Below are 22,010 nucleotides of genomic sequence, written 5' to 3' on the forward strand. Positions count from 1 at the left end.
ACCAGTTATTGGCGATCGAGTCTCTGACCGATCGAGAACCAAACGATCAAGATTTGAAAGTCACGGGAAAGTAAATCTCAAATCGTTCTTCGAGATTCAATTTTACAAAGAAATTCTTCCGAGTCAAAGATTACTTTTGCGTTGAATCTGCACAAAAGTTGTTCGTCGATGCGATACAATCGTGAATTTCGCCCTTAAACTCTCTAAATAAACAATAACAACAAAATCCAATCCTCTTCTCATGAAAAGGAACAAAAATCTGTTCAAAATTTCATAAAAATCAATCTCTCCATCATTTATCAATCAAGCGACAGTTCGCTATTTTCCCTAAAATGAAAGCAGAAATACTCTCCCCGAGAATTTTCCCTACTAATGTAAAACTTCGCAACTCTTATCGAAAATATTCTCCAGTATCTTCTACAACTTGGAAGTTCCACTGGCGCGACTAGAATAAGAAAATTTCGACAGTTCTACCCAAAAACTTTAAACCGTGATCCACGATTTTGTTTCGTGAAACGAACGCGTGGAAAGTTGCAAAAAAGAATCAACGTTTATCGTTTCGTTTCCTTATCACCGGTCACGGTTGACCCGGTTGCACGTACACAAACCGTGTCCAGTTACATCATCGATCATGTTGTTTCAAGTATTCCGTAATTACGAATTTCGGTCCGAGTTTCGTGGTGTTTTGTGACCCGGTCGTCGATAACGCGTGCATCGCGCTTTTCCGCGCGTGGTTCGCTCAGGGCTTCGTTGTTCGCGATAACGCGCCGCGAAACGCATCGCGGGTCGATTATCAGCGTGCCGACGGTGCGCCGTATCGGTCGTGTAACCACCGGTCGCGTGCCATCCATCTATTTCCGCTTAACGCACCGTCAAAAGGGGGAGTCGAGGGGCAAATTTAATCTATTTATCGCGAGCGTCCTCCCCTCCTACGGCCCTACCCTCGACCCTCCGTGTCGCGTTTCTGTGTGGGTCTATACGCGCGATCGAGCCTCTCTTACCTCCTTTTTCTCCCCCCTACGACGCCCAGTACACCCTCCTCTGGCTATCCTTCAGCCAGGCCGTCTCCACCTCGCGTTTTCTGGTTATATCTAAGGGGGTACCTACGTGTACCGCGGGGCGGCACAATTAGCGCGCGCCATTAGTCAGCAGCCTTTTCCTCCTACAAAATTGTGCCTCGTGGTAAAGGCGCCTCTGTGTCTACCGAAGGGAAAGGGTAGATAACGTTCCTGCATATGTGAGGGAACGAGAGAGAGTGAGAGAGGGAACGCACCCCCTTCTTTAAACTCTCTCCGCGAAGAGACTTTTATGGTAGAAAGGACTCGAGGTATCCCTGCAAACGTTGTTGGGCGGCTCGGTAGGTACGTTTAGGTACGTTTCAGGGAGTGGGGGTTGGACTTTGAGGTTCGAGTGCTCGAGATACTTCCCTATCTCCGTTCCCCGTCCACCCGACTCTTTCCCTTTTATTTTTTTCCGTTTTGTTTTCGACGAAGAGATACACGTTTGCCGCTCTTTTCAAGCAACCCTTTGTTCTTCATCGCCGCGCGACGGAGGACATTAATGCGGATTTCGTGTTTGTCGCGCGCGTTACGTCTGGGAGGGGGGATTCCCGGTCTCGTTCCTACGAGGGTTAAAGTTGCGTGCATTAAGTTAGAGTGTTCCTTCGGTAGTCGCGTCGAGGGGAACGGAGGGACGACGAAGGAATCAAAGGACTTGGAAAGATGTCGCGTTTAAGTTGAAACAGGGGGAGTGGTAATTTCGAGCTGGAAACAAGTCGGCCGCGTTGTCGATCGTGGCACGAATTTCTCTTGCTTTGAGAGGACTACTGGGGTCCTGATCGATCCTGAGGATTTTTAAATTATTCTAGAGCTCGTTTTGTTCTTTTCTTTTGTCAAATGTCGTTGGTTGTAGTCCTTGAACATTTTTGTAGAGGATTTCTCTAAGGTTTTGAGATACGAGGAAATTATTGAATATATAACGAGCTCTAGAATAATTTTAAAATCCTCAGGATCGATCAACGTATCTCCGTTATTATTCGTTCGGAAAATTATTTCGTTTTCCAAAATGGAGAACATATAATTTAATCAAATATTTATACACTCTAAAAAAATCGGGTTTCATTTTCACCAAAAAAAAAACGAAATGACTTTCCAAACGAATAATAACGGAGATACGTTGATCGATTCTGAAGATTTATAAATTATTCTAGAGCTCGTTTTGTTCTTTCTTTTTTCAAATGTCGTTGGATATAGTCCTTGAAGATCTTTGTAGAGGATTTTTCGAAGGTTTTGAGATACGGGGAAATTATTGGGTTGTTAGGAAAGTCATTTCGTTTTCCAAAATGGAGAATATATAATTTAATCAAATATGTATACACTCTAAAAAAATCGGGTTCCATTTTCACCAAAAAAAAACGAAATGACTTTCCGAACAAATAATAACGGAGATACGTTAATCGATCCTGAGGATTTCTAAATTATTCTAAAGCACGTTTTGTTTTTCTCTTTTTTCAAATGTCGTTGGACGTAGTCCTCGAAGATTTTTGTAGATCATGTCGTCGTTAGTTCGTCGCAAGCACGAAAGGTTTTGAGATACGGGGAAATTAATAACGGAGATACGTTTATTAACAATTGATAGACTGCGCCTGAAAATGGAGTATTTTAAACGGAGAAATTCGTGGACAATTTCGAGCAGTTGTTTATCGCGTATTTATCGGAAAATCGTTAATTACAACGAATGTAATGTTTCTCGAGAGTGTTCACAGTGAGCAGTTAATTTTATCATCTTATTTTATTGTACGATTTGTAAAATTGCACACGCGTGCAATGGAAACAGCAAACGAATTCATTTTTGCTTAATTTGATCGCAAATATCTTGCCGGTGTATAAATTATTACATTGTGTTGAAAAAGTTTGAAAATAAGTAGTGCAGATATTATTATATGATTTATTAAACTAATTTCAATATTCGTAGATAACTACCTATTGTGTAAAATATTATTTTCGAATGACACGACACCTGAGCAAACTTCAAACAAATTTTATTGTTTTTCGCGTATCGTTCGAACGAATTTTCATACCGATATTTTTCATAAATATCATATCGATACGAAAATTCGTTCCAAGTCGTGGAAAAATATATGTTTCGTAAATAGCATTGTAGCAAGTCGTGGAAAAATATATAATTTTTCGTAAATAGCATTGTATATTGAGTGTAGCATATATACGAGTATAGCATTTATATACAGTGGAAAAATATGTAATTTTTGTAAATAGCATTGTATAATGAGTACAGCATATATACGAGTATAGCATTTACATTCAGTGGAAAAATATATAATTTTCGTAAATAGCATTGTATATTGAGTATAGCATATATACGAGTACAGCATTTATATACAATGGAAAAATATATAATTTTTCGTAAATAGCATTGCATATTTTTCCACGACTAACTAAACGAATGTTATCCTCCAGTTAAAAATTGATTCGTTTCATTTCCTGCGTGTGTATACCTCTTAAAATATACGTAACACGTGTGTTGTAACGTGCACTCGCAAACGTAGAGGATATAACGTGAACGCATTAGAAGCAATAGAAAGAGATCTCAACAACCTGTTAACTCCCTATCGTTCTTTGTCGCTGGAATCTCGACGAACGTCAATCGCACGTCAATTGCTATTGAAGAGGAAGATATAAGACGCTAGAACCACACGCTATCGAAAGCGTGGTAGAAATATGAACGTTCTCGGCGAGACCTTAACATCTAGACCTTGACTCCTCGTTCAGCTAGACGATTGATTCATGAAGCATTGCTCTAGAGCAACTATGTCAAACTCATTTCGCCTTGAACGACAATTTACATTTTACTACCATGTGACAGGGTGTGCAATTATTTCACAAAGAGTACAAAATGTTTCAAAGCCCATTTTGCAATAACAGCAACACCAATCGTTGTATCGTCGTATCGCGAACAAACATGTGTAGAATTGAGAAAAAGAAATATTTTCCACGAAAACAAGCAAAAGAAATTTCAATTATAAATTGACGTAGGTACATGGAAAAATACTTTTCACTTACATAACATTATTTCATTTCTTTTTCTAAGTATTAGAAACATTACAAATACAAGCATTTACCAAAGTTACGTTCCTCTGTAATTTTTATTTCGTATATTTTTCAAAGTGATAAATACACGTGGAATTCTTATACTACTAAAAGAAATCTTTAAGAAATCTTACTCCTTCGGGAACCAAAGTTATTTCCCTTCCAATGCGGTTTATGTTATGGAAAAGTGATTTTCGGCACGAATGTTTTCACTCGCGAGTCAACGATTCGCACATGGTTAACCTTCCTCTTTCCCCGGAAAAGAGAAATAAAGTTTATTTGGCTAACTAAAGATGGCGCTGAAAGTTTGTTCACGTTGACTATGATGTTACAACGAAGCTCTCTGTCCGTTCATGCAGTGTGCCGTTAAATGTTTTCTCTCTTAATAGAAGGATTCGACATTCGTGTCTAGGGTCCCGGGACACACACTTCGTGTTTTCATTGCGACAGTTGTTTGTTCAGTTTCACTGAAAAACACTGGAACCGTTTATCTTGGTTGCCCGTTATAACGGGTGGGCGTACGTCGCGAGAGAAATGAGAAGAAGAATCGGGTAAATCAAGGTGAAAATACGAGCGAGGTTTTGATACGATAAAACGAACGACTCAACGATGGAGTAAGGGCAAATATTGCACGATAACGGATCAACTGTGTGTAGTTTTATTTGAGAAACACTAACACCTTTCCTCTTTCACGTCGCTGTTAGAATAGAAAATGAGTTTCTCGGTGTATCGAGTCGATTCGAATTTTTCAATTTTAATATAAAGTTTTCGTCTTGTTCATTCGGGTTTTCTTCGTTATACGAGGAATTTTTCACGCGAATTTGAATTAACAAAAATCAATGAACCACAATACTTCCATTAGTTACTCAGATGTGCAATGAGTTTTATTTCATTCTTCCTCTTTTAGAAAAAATAGAGAAGAAATTTATTTAACCGTTGTACGTGAAGTATAATTCTCTTCGACATTTATGTGGAGTATTTTTTTAAATTGTTACAAATAACGAATATTTCTCAGAAGAACCAATGTAATCACAAGAGGTCACCATTATCGTCCGGGGAGAGATTTAATTAAAAATCTAATTGGTTCTCCAGATGCGAATATCAAGCATAATTATAAAGATTCATTGAAATCAATTCAATCGTATAGTTCGCGTGCGAGGATATTACATCTGAAAATATGGCGGGTTCTATTCGTCCACTGATCAATAATTCAAGTTTATACAAGATAGATACGCACATTCTAATAGGTTGTTCAATAAGTTATCAAACGATACAACTTATTAAACCATGATTTCAAACGCAATCTCCTCATAAGTTAAGAATTTACATACGCACATTAAAAAAATAATTTCTTCTTTCACGTACAAAACTTGTTCAGTGACTCTAAAAATGAAAATTCTTCGAAATTTTCCTTAATTACAATTTTCGTCGTTAAAAAACAAAAGCGAGACGATGAAAATTACAATCTTTATTGGATCGTGAATAATAGAAAAGAAAATAAAGACTTACGTGCTTTATAATTTTTTATGAGCACGACACTAATAATATATATCTGCAGCGAGAAGTAATTACGTTAAAACGTTTTAGATTCTCGTTTCAGACTTGTACGGACGAGTGGACAATTTTATATTAACATTCAAACGTTCGACTCGCGCGCCAAACTTGTATTCCCACGCGGACATAAACCATCGTCCATGGAATAAAAAAAAGATCCACCGACATTCCCGCTACGCACGGAACGATTGCTCACCGAAGGCGTCGCGACGTCTATCGCGATAGGAGCTCGAAAGGAATATGTACTAGGTTGTTCGATAAGTCTTGGCGTTTTTTCCTTTGCAAAAACATACTACGACGCTTCAACTTTCAACAACTGTACTAGGTTGTTCAATAAGTTTTATCGTGTTTTCCATTGTAAAAATATACTATGGCACTTCGATTTTGAACAGCTGTAAATACACGAACGAGTCGACAAATCTACACGAAACTTCACACATGTTCGTCGAACAGTAGTACTATCTTTAGAAAAATTAAACGAGGAACCTAATAGCTCCGTTTCTTATCGTACGACAAAATTTATCGAGCAACCTGTTAAAGTGAATTTTCGTTGTGTGATCGTTGCTCGGGACCGGACAGGAGCTCACAACGTGTAGATCGCGAACGATTCGGTTGTTTTTGTATTTTGACAACAGTGATTGTCAGGAATTGAAAAAAAAAGGACAGTGGATAAGAAAGAGCGAGAACAAACAAGGAATAAAGAAAAACGAATTCGAGAAAATGAGAGAGAACGAGATGCACGTCGATTATTCGTCCACTGTATTAATTTCAAATAGAGATTGAAAGAAAGTATTAACTTCTGAATCGCGTAAGTGCACACGTAGTGTTATTTTCAAAGTATATTTAATATTCTACCCACTGGGAATTACAGCAAAGTTTGACCAGATTGATTTTTATTTAATTTTACTTCAATTCTTAATTTTCATTAGGACGTAACAGACAACAGAAAGAATACAATAAAAGAAGTAATTAAATTAAATTATTCGTAATTAAATTATTCATGTGCAATATCAATGGCTCAGTGAATAATTCCAATGTAATTTCACGTATCTCGTCATTTTCTTCAGGATGAATAATATAATATTTTGTAGAATCCTCGAAAATTTGTTCTGAGTAAAATTCGTGCAGAAAGTCATTACTATACATTTGTTATAATAGTGAATTCGAGAATATGAGAGTGAACGAGATGTATATCGATTATTCGTCCACTGTATTAATTTCAAATAGAGATTGAAAGAAAGTATTAACTTCTGAATCGCGTAAGTGCACACATAGTGTTATTCTTTAAGTATCGTATATTTAAAATTCTATCGACTTCCTTTCCTTTGCAAAAACATACTACGACACTTCAACTTTGAACAACTGTAAATATACGAACGAGTCGACAGATCAACACGAAACTTTACACATGTTCATCGAACAGTAGTACTATCTTTAGAAAAATAAAACGACAAACCTAATAGCTCCATTTATTTTCGAACGACGAAACTTATCGAGCAACCTATTAAAGTGCGTGCATCTGGTGATTCGAGGGACTGGAAAGGTGGAAGAATTGCCACGATCGCAAAAATATTGTTCAGGAGTTGCTCGCGACCCGGATGATCACGTTCTAATGATGTTGTTTGTATCGTAACTTTATTACTGCGGGAAACGAAGTTTTCTAATTTTCCCCTTCGTCGAGCAAGATTGTGAATCGCAGCGTCAACGCTTCTGTGTTTGTTACGCAACTTTCGACCCGCGCCGCGCACCGTGTCTGACCACCGAGGAGCATAATCGTTGTATGCACTTTTTCTGCGCTGCAAGTGCGATGTAATTGCCTGTTGCCCGCAATTTTACGTTAATAAATCTCGCGACCAGGTTAAGCTGTACTTATTGAAGAAGTTGGTTCTGTAAAGGAGTGAGACGTTTATTGCTCCAAATTGTGTATTAATATTTCGCGTAGTGTATAATAATCGCAGTTTGGAAGTTACGAGGGGTTTAATCGGAGCGTTCCATCGATAGAGGTTACAATAATACAACGTTGAATTGTTGCATCCTTTCGGTGAATCAAAGAAAGAAAGATAATATTCTTTTTTGTATTCGAAAATCAATTTGTTTTGTTTTTTCGATAGTATAATGTTATTGAGTTCTCTGTAAACGCGGGTATCATTGGCAATGTTTGTTATTTTTATTTGATTAATTATACACCATATTCGTAAGTTTTTTAACGGTTATTCTTTTTCTTATTTATTTATACGCTGTTGCCGTGTACTTGTACTAATTGTACGCGACGTAATGAAGCAATTGGAAATTCGTATCGGAGTATCAATTTATTGCATTATTATAACGTGGTCGTTTCGCTTTGCTATCACAAGAGCATCTCTTTCAACGAGTCGATGGTAATTATGCACATAACGAACAACTTCACCGATTTCAATGACCTTGAAGTATGTTGAAAGAGGAAGGTCACTGAGTGTCCTCGACCCTCGATTAAGGTTGCTTCACCCCTAGTGCCGAAGTTACAGGCATTAAACAAACAGGGAAAATAATAGGTAATTAAAATTCATTTTGAAGGTAGAATTCTTTGTTCGTTATTATTTTTTATCGAAATCTGATACATACGTTCGGTATATTTTTTAAAGATAAAACCTAAAACCAGATCTAATTCTTTAATTAACTTTTGAATGACAGAATTTTATCAATAGAGAGTCTTCTCAAGCTTTGTTAAAACGTTTTCTACCCTTCGTGTTGAATGTTTTTCGGTACCAAAAGTTAATAATTAATTGTAAGCATCTGGGAAAGATACGATCAAAAGATACGTAAATTTTGGAAAAACTGGTAAATTAACAAATACACATATCAATGTACAATTGTTCCTCGAATTTTAATATCCGGAATTTTAACATCCAAAATTCACATTACTTTGTGACTTTTTCCCCCCACTTCTTTCTCATATCTCTATGTACATACAGTGAGTGATCCAATTATTATAAACACTTTAAAACTACTTTTATTCAATAACTTTTATCGAACGATAAAACTGATTGACCAACCAAGTATTTATTTAAAATTTGGTTAAAAATGGAATTGAAAATGCACTTAATTCATATCGACATCTTAGATCTATTTTAAAGCTTTTACGATAAAAAAAAATATGTACATGTCAATATTTCTAAATATTTATATTTTTCGCCCCCTTTCTCATTTATAATTACTCGGACACGTCTCTGAATGCTTTTGGTATTTTTTCGACATTTCTTTAACATTTTGAGTCCTGATATATAGATATAATTTTCTCGATCAATTATATACATTTGATCAAACCACCCATTCATTATGAATAAATATAAGAACGTTATCTTATAATATATACTTGTATTAACGTATACAATACTCATATATATTTCTAGTAATTCTTGATCCTTGTTATCCCTGCAAGCCTGCGGATAACTCTGCATAATTCGACACGAGTTCTTTCGTTGGTATACCACCCCACGTGGTGATCAATACTATCTGACGAATAATTTCGCGATACCTTCTCGAGGAGTTGACTGCATTACCTTCGGTAGTTTTCGCGTCTGTTCGTGGAATAACAATTGATCGCAGCAAGGCGTCAGTCAGAGCTCGGCGCAAGTATACGTCACGTGCTTCCCGATAGTCGGGAGTTTTCGAGAAAATGTCTTTCCCGCCGGCATAAAGTCTTTTCCTCCGTGTCGCGACTTTACGAGCGATGCAGGGAATATCTAAGCTTATCGGTAGGAAAAGTTTATCGGGGCTTTATACTCGTGAATTTTGCCAAGATCAACGCGTTCCACGGTATATATTTGAGCCGAGGAAGAATGGGTTATATTCGTCTAGCACCGGCACGATGGGGGATGAGGTGAACATTTGCATGTGGCGGAAGATACATCTCGTCGTTCATGCGGATACACACGGTGTTCACGAAACTTGCACTGATAAGGTCCACCCTTTCGTCGCCAACTCGCCACTTTCGATCATCAAATGTATCCCTAAGACAATGGGTATACTGGTAATTATTGATTAAAGTTCGACGATCGAATTGTGTTTCGTCTGTTTAAGATTTCTTTGGGTACTTAGAAATTCGAAAGAAATATAGAATAGAGTAGAATGAAGAAAATCAGCAGCAGACAAAATTAATATAAATCAAGAAGAAGTTACTAATAGGTCCAGGACGGAAAGATAGTTTATAGCTTTGTAGAAATCTATAGGATTTTCGAAGTGCAAATAAATTAAATATCTTCCCCGAAATGTAATATAAGACGAATTATTTTAATATTTTTTTAAAAGTAGCGCTAATCAATCACGCAAAATTAATACGTGTACCTGCTTCGGTGGTACATGCATCTGCTAATTAAGAAGCGGATACTTGTATTTAATTATAATCTAGTGTAATTAGAAACTATAGATCTAGAAATGAAATTGGTTAAAATTACCAAGCGAATTAATATACGTACGTCTCTTATTTTTTAATGGTACGAAAAGTAGCGAAATATTATTATTCGTTGATTTTATCGGGAATCTTTGATGTTAATTTTTGAGAGAAAAATTGGGAGTTGTTTGAAATGAAGAATATAATTTTCTTATTAAAACTATAATTTTTCATTAAAAAATTAAAGCTTTACGAGCCGGAGACCGGTGAATTTTAGATAGGAGGTATATTAAATAAATTTATTTCGTTTTATTTATGTAGCTGTGGCGTTATATGCACGGGTACCGTAATAGGATTCTCTGTGTATACAGTAGCTACTTATTTAGGGTTTAGTACATCATTTCAACCATTTTGGCGTTGAATGTAATAGTATTAAAGTTTTCGCTATAAATTTGCTGCAGATATGTTGAAACACGCGGAGTTGAAATAGTTCTGTCAACTCTCAGCTTACTGACCAAAATTCCTGTAATTATAATATGCATGAATAGTTCCTACCATCGTATCAAAGTCATTAACTCCAGCACCGAATATTTGAGAGTAAATATTTCGTAAGCGAAATACAATTCAATGCCGGAGATATTTGCACGCCGAGAAGAGTAAAAAAGATAATTATACTTTCATATCGTTTTAATACTGACTGCCATATTTTTAAATAATACGTTTAACCGGTTCTTTTTAAATGAAAGTTTTCGTTCATCGATGATTTCATTTATGAGATAAAACAATACAAAAGTATCGAAGAAAATAATGTACGTGGAGATATTTTTCGTAAAGTAAATGAAAAAAAAAGTCAGTCTCGCTTGGAGGATTTTAATAATTTGAATAATTTCCGACATTAAATTATTTTGTCTTCAAGAATTCTCAACGATGTCATTTTTAACGGTATAATTAAAATAATTTAATCAAACCTCGGATTCGTTGAGGCAGAATATAAATGAAAAAATACAAACTGTAATGTTAAATTATTAGAGCAATTGAAAGTACTTCGATATAAGAAATTATTTTTTCTTCACGGTTACACTCTTTCGTTCGTTTATTCCTATTTTTTCCTTATTAACATTTGCTTCTTTCGTTTCTCACTGTGCATCGAACGAAAAGTGTAAAAATAAATATACGCCATGCGAATAAATAAAACCGATCAGGCAGAATAAATAAATATATATTAATGCAAATTAATGTGTACCGATTAATGCGATTGCATACATTAATTTGTGTATTCTACATTCGCCAGGCAAGAAGTCAAAATAATGTTATTTTATTGAATTCGTAACGTTATTACTTCTTTGTACATTTACAATTGTTGATTTACCTATTTACAATTATCCTAATCTATCTCAATGCTTTTCCCTCTATTTCGTAGTTTCGATGTAAATTGACGTTCAATCTATAACATTATACTTTCTACAAATTTTTACCAATTCCCGACTCATCGATGTTAATTTTCGTACAATTTATATCTCTAATTTATAACAATTTCTACCGAAGTGAACATAAATCCGAAAGTCGAATCCTTGATCGTTTTAAATATTAATAAGCTTCTATCGGCCATTTCGTGCTTTATTTGATTCTCGTAGCAGCGAGCGTCGACAGCAATTGTATTTCATTTATTAACAAAATTCTCTAGCATCCAATGACCGAAAGTTTCGCAATTGGTGCAACTTCTCGCCCTTTCCCCGGCACCGGAAGCTTGTAACGCGAATTCGTTGCGCGCTCGCGGACCAGAGAAATCCTTCCTCGTTCGAAACCGAGAAAATGAAACGAAATGCAAAGTAATACTCGCGAAGACTCGAGGAGCGACGGGGTTCGCTTAATTATTTAGCTATTTGGAAACTTCCCGACACGTACCGTTGCTTTTCTTCCTCGATTTTCTTCAATTTTCCGCCGCCCCGTGTCCCGTTCCATTTCGAAGCGAGTGTACGTTTCAAGGTGCACGCGGGTTACGCTTCGTTTAAACGTTTGTTAGAGAAGCGGCGACCGCACCGGGTCCACGAACCGACCTGTCTGCCCTTAGCCGAGTGGTCGTACACACCGACGAGGGTGTGCGTCGCGACGCTACCCCCTTGCTCTCCGTCCCGTTCTTTGCGCGTGTCGTGAACGCGAAGGTGTGCGTCGCTCGGTCCTGTTTCTCGCGCGTGGCCGAGAGTTGCAATGCGAAATAACGAGTGCAGAGTGGAGAAGAGCACTCGGACCGTCGCCCCAAAGTGCACTCGAAACGAGTGAAACACCTAAAACGTTGTTCCTTGCGCTGTTTATGACCCGGCACGGTTTCGTATTTACCTTAAACAACCGTTAAACCATCGTCTTCCTCCTGTTCCCGATCAGTATACCGGGTTATATACCCCATCGCGTACTCCCCCCGCGTTGAAACTGGTAATCCAACCACGTCAATCATCCTGCAGGCTGGACGCCGCGCTCCGTGTATTCGTCTATTTCCTGGTCCGATGTCGGTCGATTCATCTGCAATTCAATCTCTGTCCCGGTAGCGTAGATCCCGAACGAACGCCCGAATATTAAAGCGGGTCTAGATAATTGTGAATCGGTCGCAGCCTGCGGAGCTACCGGGGCTAATCGCGATGGGAAAAGCTCGTGTTGGTTCGGTTCCTCGGTGAATTCGACGTGGCCGTGATGTTCCAGCATTTTTTTTCGGTTAACACTCTCACGGTATCACGTTGGGGTCACGTGCAAACCGATTGCCAATCGCCAAAGGCATCGCGTTGGTGTCGTATGCAAGCTGATAGTCAATCACCGATGGTATTACGATAGCGTCACTTGCGAGCTGATAGTCAATTGCCACTGGCAACGTATTAGGGTTACATGTAAGCTGATAGTTTATTGTCGATTGCATCGTGTTGGTGTCTCGTGAAAATCGATAGTCAGTTGTTAGTGGCATCGTGTTGGTGTTGTGTGCAAGTTGATAGTCAATCACCGATGGTATTACGATAACGTCACTTGCAAGCTGGCAACGTATTAGGGTCACGTGTAAGTTGATAGTTAATTGTCGATTGCATGGTGTTGGTGTCTCGTGAAAATCAATAGTCAGTTATTAATGGCATCACGTTGGTGTTGTATGCAAGTTGATAGTCAAAGCATCACGATAGCGTCACTTGCAAGCTGATAGTCAATTGCCAGTGGCAGTGCATTAGGGTTATATGTAAGCTGATAGTTAATTGTCGATTGCGTGTTGGTGTCTCATGCAAATCGATAGTCAGTTGTTAATGGCATCGCGTTAGTACTGTATGTAAGTTGACAGTTAATTACCGATGGTATCACGATGGCGTCACTTGCAAGCTGATAGTCAATTGTCACTGGCAACGTATTGATGTTACATGTAAGCTGATAGCAGCAGGTGTCACGTGTAAGCTGATAGTCAATCATCGATGGCACAACGTTGGTGTTATATGCAAGCTGATAGTCATTTTACACGCAAATTACTAGATAATTGCCGATGACATCATTTTGGTGTCACGTGGAAACCGATAATCAATCTTCAATGTCGCCAAGTCAGTATTACCTACAAATTGATAGTCAATTGCAGGTTTCATCATTTTGGTGTCACATGCAAGCCAATAGTCAATTGTCGATGGCATCACGTTGGCGTCACTTTCAAGTTGATAGTCAGTTTTCAATGGCAACGTATTAGGGTAACATGTAAACCGATAGCACTACGTTACTGTCACGTGTAAGTTGATAGTCAATTTCTGATGGCAAATTTTCGTGTCACGTATAAATTAATAGACAATTGCCGATGATAATTTTGTGTCACGTGGAAACCGATAGTCAAATGTCGATGGCATCATTTTGGTGTCACGTGGAAGCCAATAATCAATCTCCAATTTCGCCAAGTTAGTATTACCTACAAGCTCATAGTCAATGGTTTTCTAATTTCATAATTTTGGCACACATGCAAGCCGATAATTTTAGTGTCACTTACAGGTTGATAGTCAATTGTCGATAGTATTACTTTGGTAATAATAGTCACATGTAAATCGATAGTCAATCATCGGCACCCTGTTGGTGTCACCTGTAAATTAATAGTCAATTGTCGATGGTACCCTGTTGGTGTCAACTGTAAATTAATAGTCAATTGTCGATGGTACCCTGTTGGTGTCACATGTAAATCGATAGTCAATCGTCAATGGCACCCATGTTGGTGACACCTGTAAATCGATAGTCAATCGTCAATGGCACCCATGTTGGTGTCACCTGTAAATTGATAATCAATCGTGACGACACCATGGTATCACATGCAAGCTGATAATTAATAGTTAATGGCATCGTGTCGGTGTCATATGTAAATCTATGATCAATCGTTGATAATACCGCTTTAAATTGGGTAAGTGTGTCAAAAGTTGTAACTATCGTCATACTTTACTACTCTGTATTGCAATTACACTATGAACGATCCCGCGAAAAGTGCCGGCGGCGAACTGTAAGCTTTAAACGAGAAACGTCAGCGACGTACGAAGGTACTTACACGAAACTGGGGGACGTGAAAGTGTTAACCGTGACGTGTACACGGGGCTACGGAGAATAATAGCACACTGGGCGTATTCTGTTCTTTTTTACGACTAAGATTAATACAAAGTTCGAGTTACTTCGTCCTGAAGAGGTACACTTTTCGGGTAGAAAAATAAGGCGATATTTGGGAATTTTTCCAAGCTATAAGGAAAGTTTAATGTAAATGTTTCGCGCGTGTATTAAAAGTACACTCGAGCTTTCTTCTAACACGGTACTCTGAAAACACGGTTTTTTTACAACGCGAAGTAAAAAATTACGACAGTCCTCCTGTAACACGATGTATTCTTATAACACGGTTTCCATATAGCATAGCTTAATAAACTTGGACAACTCTCGTATAACGCGAACGTTTCCATTACATTGTCTAGGTTCGCTTAACACAGCTTGAACCAATAATTCTGTCAATTTTCACGAAACTATGTTCTTGTGTAAATATAGAAAAAATAAGTAATGAATTTTATTGCATTTTTAATAAGAAATGGACAAAATTCTATCGGAATAAAGAACGATGAATACAATCAACGTATAGCGATTATTGGCTAGGACAATTTAATTTCTATTCGATCGTAGTGATATATTTTGTTGCGTAAATTGAGCTGTAATTTATACTCAACGAATAACGAGTAAAAACTTATTTGCCCTTTATTTTTTATTTGAAATTTTTATCCGAGATAAAAGTTTTCCTCTTCTCTACTTGTAAATATTTGGCATACAGTCACTCGCGAAAATATTTAGACAGATTTTGTCATCGTAATGTCAACGGTACAATTCACCTTCTTCTATACTTGCGTAATATTCTGTAGTATTCACGAACAGAAAATTTTCCGAGAAATCGATATTCCTTGAATTCTATAGTCTCAAGTTTGACTTCTACCATGTAGATTTTATCTCGGTTGAACTAGGGTACAACGTTTGAGACAATTACTCCGACACTTAAATGTGAAGCACCGGGCACCACTTAATTATTACAAATACATTTAACTATTACAAATGAAATTACATTTAATCTCGACATGTGTCTCATTTAATCGCCAGTCTCGCGTTAAAGTCAAATATTACGGCAATTATGTCCTCAGAGAACGATTTAAATAGCACGACGTTAAAATATTAGAGTCATCAAACATACGTTCAGGTGAGACTTCAGTCTACACAGTATCAAACAATACTTGTAACGATTAAGTAAAAATTCGACAAATAAATTACTAAAACACAATAGTAGACGTATTGCTACGAGTGGTTGGAACGAGTTTGATTAAGGTAATTAATATTTTTTAATCAAGTAGGAACGTAAGGTAAATTCATATCATGCAAACACTCTTTTTCGAATTTGATAACATTTTTCTAGCACTTATTCCGAAGTTAAGACAGCTTCTCGAAAGTCAATACCTTTAACGACTTAATGTCGTGTTAAAATTGAAATAGTGGTTAGAATTGTATCTTACTTGTGTCAAAATATTAACATACCTATTAGTCTGTATTAAAAATACAGACATATTAGTCTAATTCAAATATTAACATTCGTACGTACAAGCTTTATGTGTAACGATTTCGGCTTCACTTTGAACTTTCATTTTCCAAATATATTTGTAACAATCGTACAAAAAAGTATAATAAGAAGAATAAGATCCTATACGAATTAAAAATCGAGACCTGGAGCGAAGCAATATATTACCTGCAACAATAAAATCATGTAAAATAGTAACCGTGCCAATGTGTCAATTTAAAATTTTTTCATTCTCATCGCTCGTCACACAATTTTGAAAATAAAAATTCAAACCAATGCTAAAAACATTACACGCAGTACCTATCAAGAAACTACTATACCCGTAAATATTTCGAAAACATTGAATAAATTTTTGGAAACAATCTCACCGACTTCACGAAAAATCGCCGAAGTAATCCACTAAGAAAGAAACAAACACGCAAACACTTTCGAAGATTTCCCTCGCGTGAAAACAAAAAATAAAAAAGAAAAAGAAAGAAAAACGTCTCGCTCACATGCACGCTTCTTCTCGTTTCGATGCACACACGACGATCGCTCCGTTCCCTATAATTTTCCTCGCTAATCTATCGGTCGGGTAATTAGAAAAATGGCCCTGGCAATCGCGAGAAATTTTTTCTGCCAACGATGTGTATACGTGGCACACCGGTGGATACGCGGCCAGCGAAATAATTAACCAGCTATTTGATTGCGTAACACAAGCAGTCGGTTATCGGGGCTAACGAAGCGGAGTGACTGTTCCCGCGAGCCGAGATTGCTGATCGGAAGAAAAATTCCGGTACACACCCTTCGATCGCGTGTCATTGCGAAAGACCGAGCGTGACCGTGCAATCGGGATATTCGTTCCGATTGACGATTTCGTGACCCCCCCTGTATATCTCCAGGCGGCACTTCGATGCAGATTAAATTAAAACGGGGAAGAACTCCTTTGAACTCCGATAAATCGTATTCCGATGCTGGCCCGTGCACGCCGGGTTGCCTGATCGCATATGTATTATAGGATTGATCGATTCCTCTGTATGGCGCAACGTGTCACTGATAGATAGCCAATTACTACGAGAATCGTAATGCGTAAGACTCAAAGGGACAGTTTTCTATTCGTTCTTACGTGGAGCATCCTTTCAGACAATTTGCTGGAGAGACCGATCAAAGTGTCGTTGGATCTATTACGCGATAATTGTTCGCTAAAAATACGACTGAGATCAGATCCCCAGAGGCAGCGAAAGATTCCAACGATCGATATCGATGGTCTTCGCGCCGACTCGGGATTTCCTATTTACGATCTGTGATACGATTTGTGTGTGTTTACGCGTCGTATTGAGTCGTTGCGCGTTTCACCGTGGTACAGTGCTGATAGAACGATAATGTGTATCGTGGAGGTCACGTTATATTTGTACGCGGTACGCTGAGCAATATTCGTGGCAGTTGCTAGCTATTTCGATAGTCGAGGTGGTTGTAAATCAAAGATTGGAAAATTCTGGTCTGGATAGAACTTTTTGAACAACGAGTGAAAGATTTGTTCGATAAGTAAGATCGATTCGCGTTGAGTATATGAAAACTTATACGAGGCGACTAGTCGACGGAATTAATGTTTAGGGTAAATTACTGCGCGGTGGTTTTACTCGAATGATATTTGTAACGATTGTTTAAACGAAAATAGTCGATTGAGAAATAGTTATCTCGTAGAATCATAAATTATTTTTGTCTTTGTGTAACGATCATGTGTGTAGACTTTTGGAAGCCAAACTTGTTTTTTTTTTTAATTTAGCTAAAATTTAGTAATTTGTATCAAGTAGAATCGATTAGTTTAGCCTTTCGAAAGGCTCGCATGTATTTATAGTTTTATGACTATAACGTTTTCAATCGCATGTTTTTCACCTTCTAAGTTGAGAACATTCTAAAAATAGTAATGATTGATTATTAACGCATTTCGATAAGACCTTTTATGTGAATGCTTGTTCCTTTCACTCGAGGCATTCTCCAAAGATTATGACCAGTATGAACTTCAAAGAAATGCATATTCCCTTATATTCTTATAAATAAAGGAAAAAATTCACCCATTTGTTCTAGCCTTGTATCTTTTACAATTTAAAAAAATGTATTTTAACTTCAATTAAATATCGTATTTTCTCGCACCGTACGATGAATGAATTACACTTACAAGATAATTATAATTATTGAAGTTATAGACTTCAAGAACTCACTCTAGAAAATGATATGATTTATTTATTTTACGTTTCATTTCACGTAAACAAGGTAGAAGGGAAAAGTTATTTTATTTCGTTTTATTTTTATTTAGTTGTTCAACGTCTTTATTGCGCGTATATGCAAAGGTGTGCATGCAAGATAAACAAGTAAAACGTGTTAACAATTGTACGAAAGAGACGAGGTACAGTGAAAGTACTGTTTCAAACCTAACCTGAAGTTTATCCAACGAATGCGATTCGTAGATCTGTACGGTATCGTGGTGTTATTGGTTGAAATTCAACGGCTGTTGGGAAGTTAAAGACTACCGTAGCTGGTAGAAAATTTATGACTTCAAGACCTGTAAACTCTCTTGAGTGGAAGCTGACTATTGTTTCGTGTCTTCGCCCAATGTCGCTTTGAGAACCAGGCGTCTGGCGACCAAGTGTCTGGGAAATATTTACCAGACTTTGCAGACTTTGTGTTGAATTGTGCTTCAACGATTACATAAATCTACAATTTTCGAAGAATGCAACAATAGTAATTCCGGTGTTAAATCCACAATGTGCAAATTATCGCGAAGAAATTGAGGAAAGGAAAATAACTTACGTTTACTGCAAGAGGATACAAAATAACAACGATCGGAGCATTTTGCGCAAGACACTAATAACTGTATATAAGAGTGAAAGTACAAATATATGTAAAATATATATAGATGGAAAACGATAACAAACTTCCCTTAGACGTAAGTTTCTTTCCTTCCTCCCCTTTAAGTATAATTTGTGAACACAAAATAATTATTTCACTTTATTCTACACAAACCAAAAGATTGACATTCTTCGTTGATCGTTAACGAAGAACACCGAAATAGTATTTTTTCCAGAATACGTAATTATAAAATAAGGACAGAAGGTGTACAATAGGACAGGATAATATATCAATAGGACAGAATAATTATAAAATAAGAACCAGCTTTCTATTCTAGGCAAACCAAAAGATTGACATCCTTCGTTGATCGTTAACGAAGAACACCGAAATAGTATTTTTTCCAGAATGCATAATTATAAAATAAGGACAGAAGGTGTACAATAGGACAGGATAATATATCAATAGGACAGAATAATTATAAAATAAGAACCAGCTTTCTTAAAAGAAAATTATTTATTCGTACCTTGAATAGATGAAAAACTTAAAGAAATATACCACACAGTTATTTTTTCCCGGTGCATACAATTCCAAGAGAGAGAGACAGACGAGGGTAGGATCGCAAGGAAAGGGGGAAATTATACTTGTTTAATCGCCACCGAAAAGTTGCTCGCGCTTCGAACGAGTCCCGTGGAAGCTGCATTAATTATAAGATGACCCGATGCATAATGAATTCGCGCGAAAGCCCAAGGCGAGCTCCCGGGGTACGAGTTCTGGGACGTGTAAAAGTAGGTTGAATCGGTTGATCGAGTATAAGATCTTGATAGGGTTAAGATCTTGGTTGGTTCGAGGCGGTGACTAAATCCAGTCAAGACTACGGTCAATTATTACCCATCCACCGTCGGTAAAATTCAGAAACGGTAGTTACCAGGGTCGTAGACCTTGGCGGGGAATTAAATTAGGAAAGGTGAACATCTTCGATCCCCGTCGAAATCGTATTCCGATTTCAGCGCGTGTATAACCGCGCAGCTGATTGCATATGTATATACGTCGGATCGTAGCGTTTCCATCACGGAATACCGGGCGTGTGTATATATTCCCCCGTGCCTCGCTCACGCTTGCTCGCGTTCGCGTTTACGTTCGCAGCTGTACGTGTGTCTGCATATATCCGCGGGTACACACGATCCTGTGTGCAAACGCGGATCGTAGATTCGCTTGAAAAGCGGTCGAACGTTTCCATATCGTTATTCTTGCGTTCGCCGCTTTTCTTTTCGCCTCGCCACTTCTCCGACGGAATTAGGAAAGTTTCCGGCCGAAACTGCGAGACGACGGAAGTTCTTGGGTGGATGAACGGGGGTGAAAAGTTTGCCACGGTTAGAGGTGATGACCATCGCCAGTTTCAACCGAAGGGTTAAAGCCAGCTGTCGCCGCGGAGAAATTGAAAAATGCCACGCGGCTTTCCACCACCGGATGGAAAAATCAGTCCGCGGATCGTGACATCTTTATTGGCCACCGCGATGGTAACTCCGCGTCAACCGCGCCCCGTATTCCACGGTTAATTATGCGACGAGGAAACCTTCCCACCAGACCTCGTCCCTACGATGTCTACTCGAACGAGGGAAGCAATTGACCGTTCAACGATTAAGGGGATTTTCTCGTGTCACGGGTGAAAAGAATTTTTACTTTCCTATCGGGAAGGATTTTCTTATAGTTGGTAAGGAATGTCACGGTTGAGAAAAGTTTCGAGAATGTGATGTTTGTAGAAATATATCTTTCGAAGTATACCGATTGAGTATTAGGGCGAAAAGAATTTATTTTGAAAGAGTGAACAAATTTTTAGTTTTCTATCAGGAAGGATTTTCTTATCTTTGATAAGGATCGTCACGATTCAGAAAAATTTCGAGAATGTGATGTTTATAGAAATATATCTTTCGAAGTACACCAATTGAATATTAGGACAAAAAGAATTTATTTTGAAAGAGTGAACAAATTTTTTACTTTTCTAGATAAAAGGATTTTCTTATACTTGATAAAGATCGTTCCGGTTGAGAAAAGTTTCGAGAATATTGTTTTTATAGAAATATATATTTCCAAGTACTCCGATTGACTATTAGGACAAAAAGAATTTGTTTTGAACGAGTGAAAAAAAGTTTTACTTTTCTATACAGAAAGATTTTTTTTATTCTTGGTAAGGGTCATCACGGTTGAGAAAAGTTTCGATAATATTGTTTTTATAGAAATATATGTTTTGAAGTACACCGATTGAGTATTGGGGCAAAAAGAATTTATTTTGAACGAATGAACAAATTTTTTACTTTTCTATACAGAAAGATTTTTTTTATTCTTGGTAAGGGTCGTCACGGTTGAGAAAAGTTTCGAGAATATTGTTTGTACGCAAACATTCGTTTCAAAATACTCCGATCACATTTTCACTATTGAAGTAAAAAGAATTTTTTTTTAACGAAAGATACGAAGTTTTTACTCTCCTATAAGAAAGGATATTCTTATCCCTGGTAAGGATCATCACGATCGAGAAAAGTTTCGAGAATATTGTTTTTCTAGAAGTATACGTTTTGAAATAATCCGATCACGTTTTGGCTATTAAAGAGAAAAGAATTTATTTTGAACGAGTGTAGGGTTTTAATTTTCTATGCAGAAAGATTTTCTTATACTTGATAAGGATGGTTACGATCGAGAAAAGTTTCGAGAATATTTTTCTACAGAAGTATACATTTTGAGACCCTCTGACCACGTTTTGAACGAGCGTATGTATTGTACGCCTGTGAGAAGATTGCATCTGGACTTACGGCGTGTTCTATTCGCCCAGGGGAAATCTTAACGGAAAGAATGTACGTATACTTGATCCGTACGCGTTTGAGAAGTTAATCCTTGAATGAATAAGGTCAACCATAACTCTCGACCTAATCTCACATGCGTACCGTACGTATGAATGTACGTGAATTGATTTCGATGACTCTTTATATTTAAAGTTAATAGTTTCGTCTTAAAATCCGATTCAATTTTGACCAAAATCTATTCATGGCTGGTATTAGTTACGTGTTGCAATATTCTG

At 37.5% G+C, this 22,010-nt stretch overlaps 1 protein-coding gene and 1 long non-coding RNA gene across 6 annotated transcripts in view; one reads left to right on the forward strand and one right to left on the reverse strand.

The window, feature by feature from the left end:
* Window positions 1-16,805, reverse strand: part of LOC143151442 (uncharacterized) — a 44,401-nt gene extending 27,596 nt beyond the window's left edge. Inside the window, exons 1-2 of one of the 3 annotated variants that reach the window (XR_012993329.1) lie at window positions 16,606-16,805; window positions 11,935-16,279 (exon numbers count right to left, since the gene is read on the reverse strand). This is a non-coding gene — a long non-coding RNA (uncharacterized LOC143151442). Of the gene's footprint in view, window positions 1-8,823; window positions 9,650-11,934; window positions 16,280-16,605 lie in introns of those variants that run through there. The other 2 variants (XR_012993331.1, XR_012993330.1) reach the window with 2 other exon arrangements.
* LOC143150923 (semaphorin-1A) overlaps window positions 1-22,010 on the forward strand; it is a 715,101-nt gene that overhangs the window by 391,010 nt on the left and 302,081 nt on the right. The window lies entirely within an intron of this gene.

The sequence above is a fragment of the Ptiloglossa arizonensis genome, chromosome 9 (genome assembly GCF_051014685.1).
Source record: "Ptiloglossa arizonensis isolate GNS036 chromosome 9, iyPtiAriz1_principal, whole genome shotgun sequence".
NCBI lineage: Eukaryota > Metazoa > Arthropoda > Insecta > Hymenoptera > Colletidae > Ptiloglossa > Ptiloglossa arizonensis.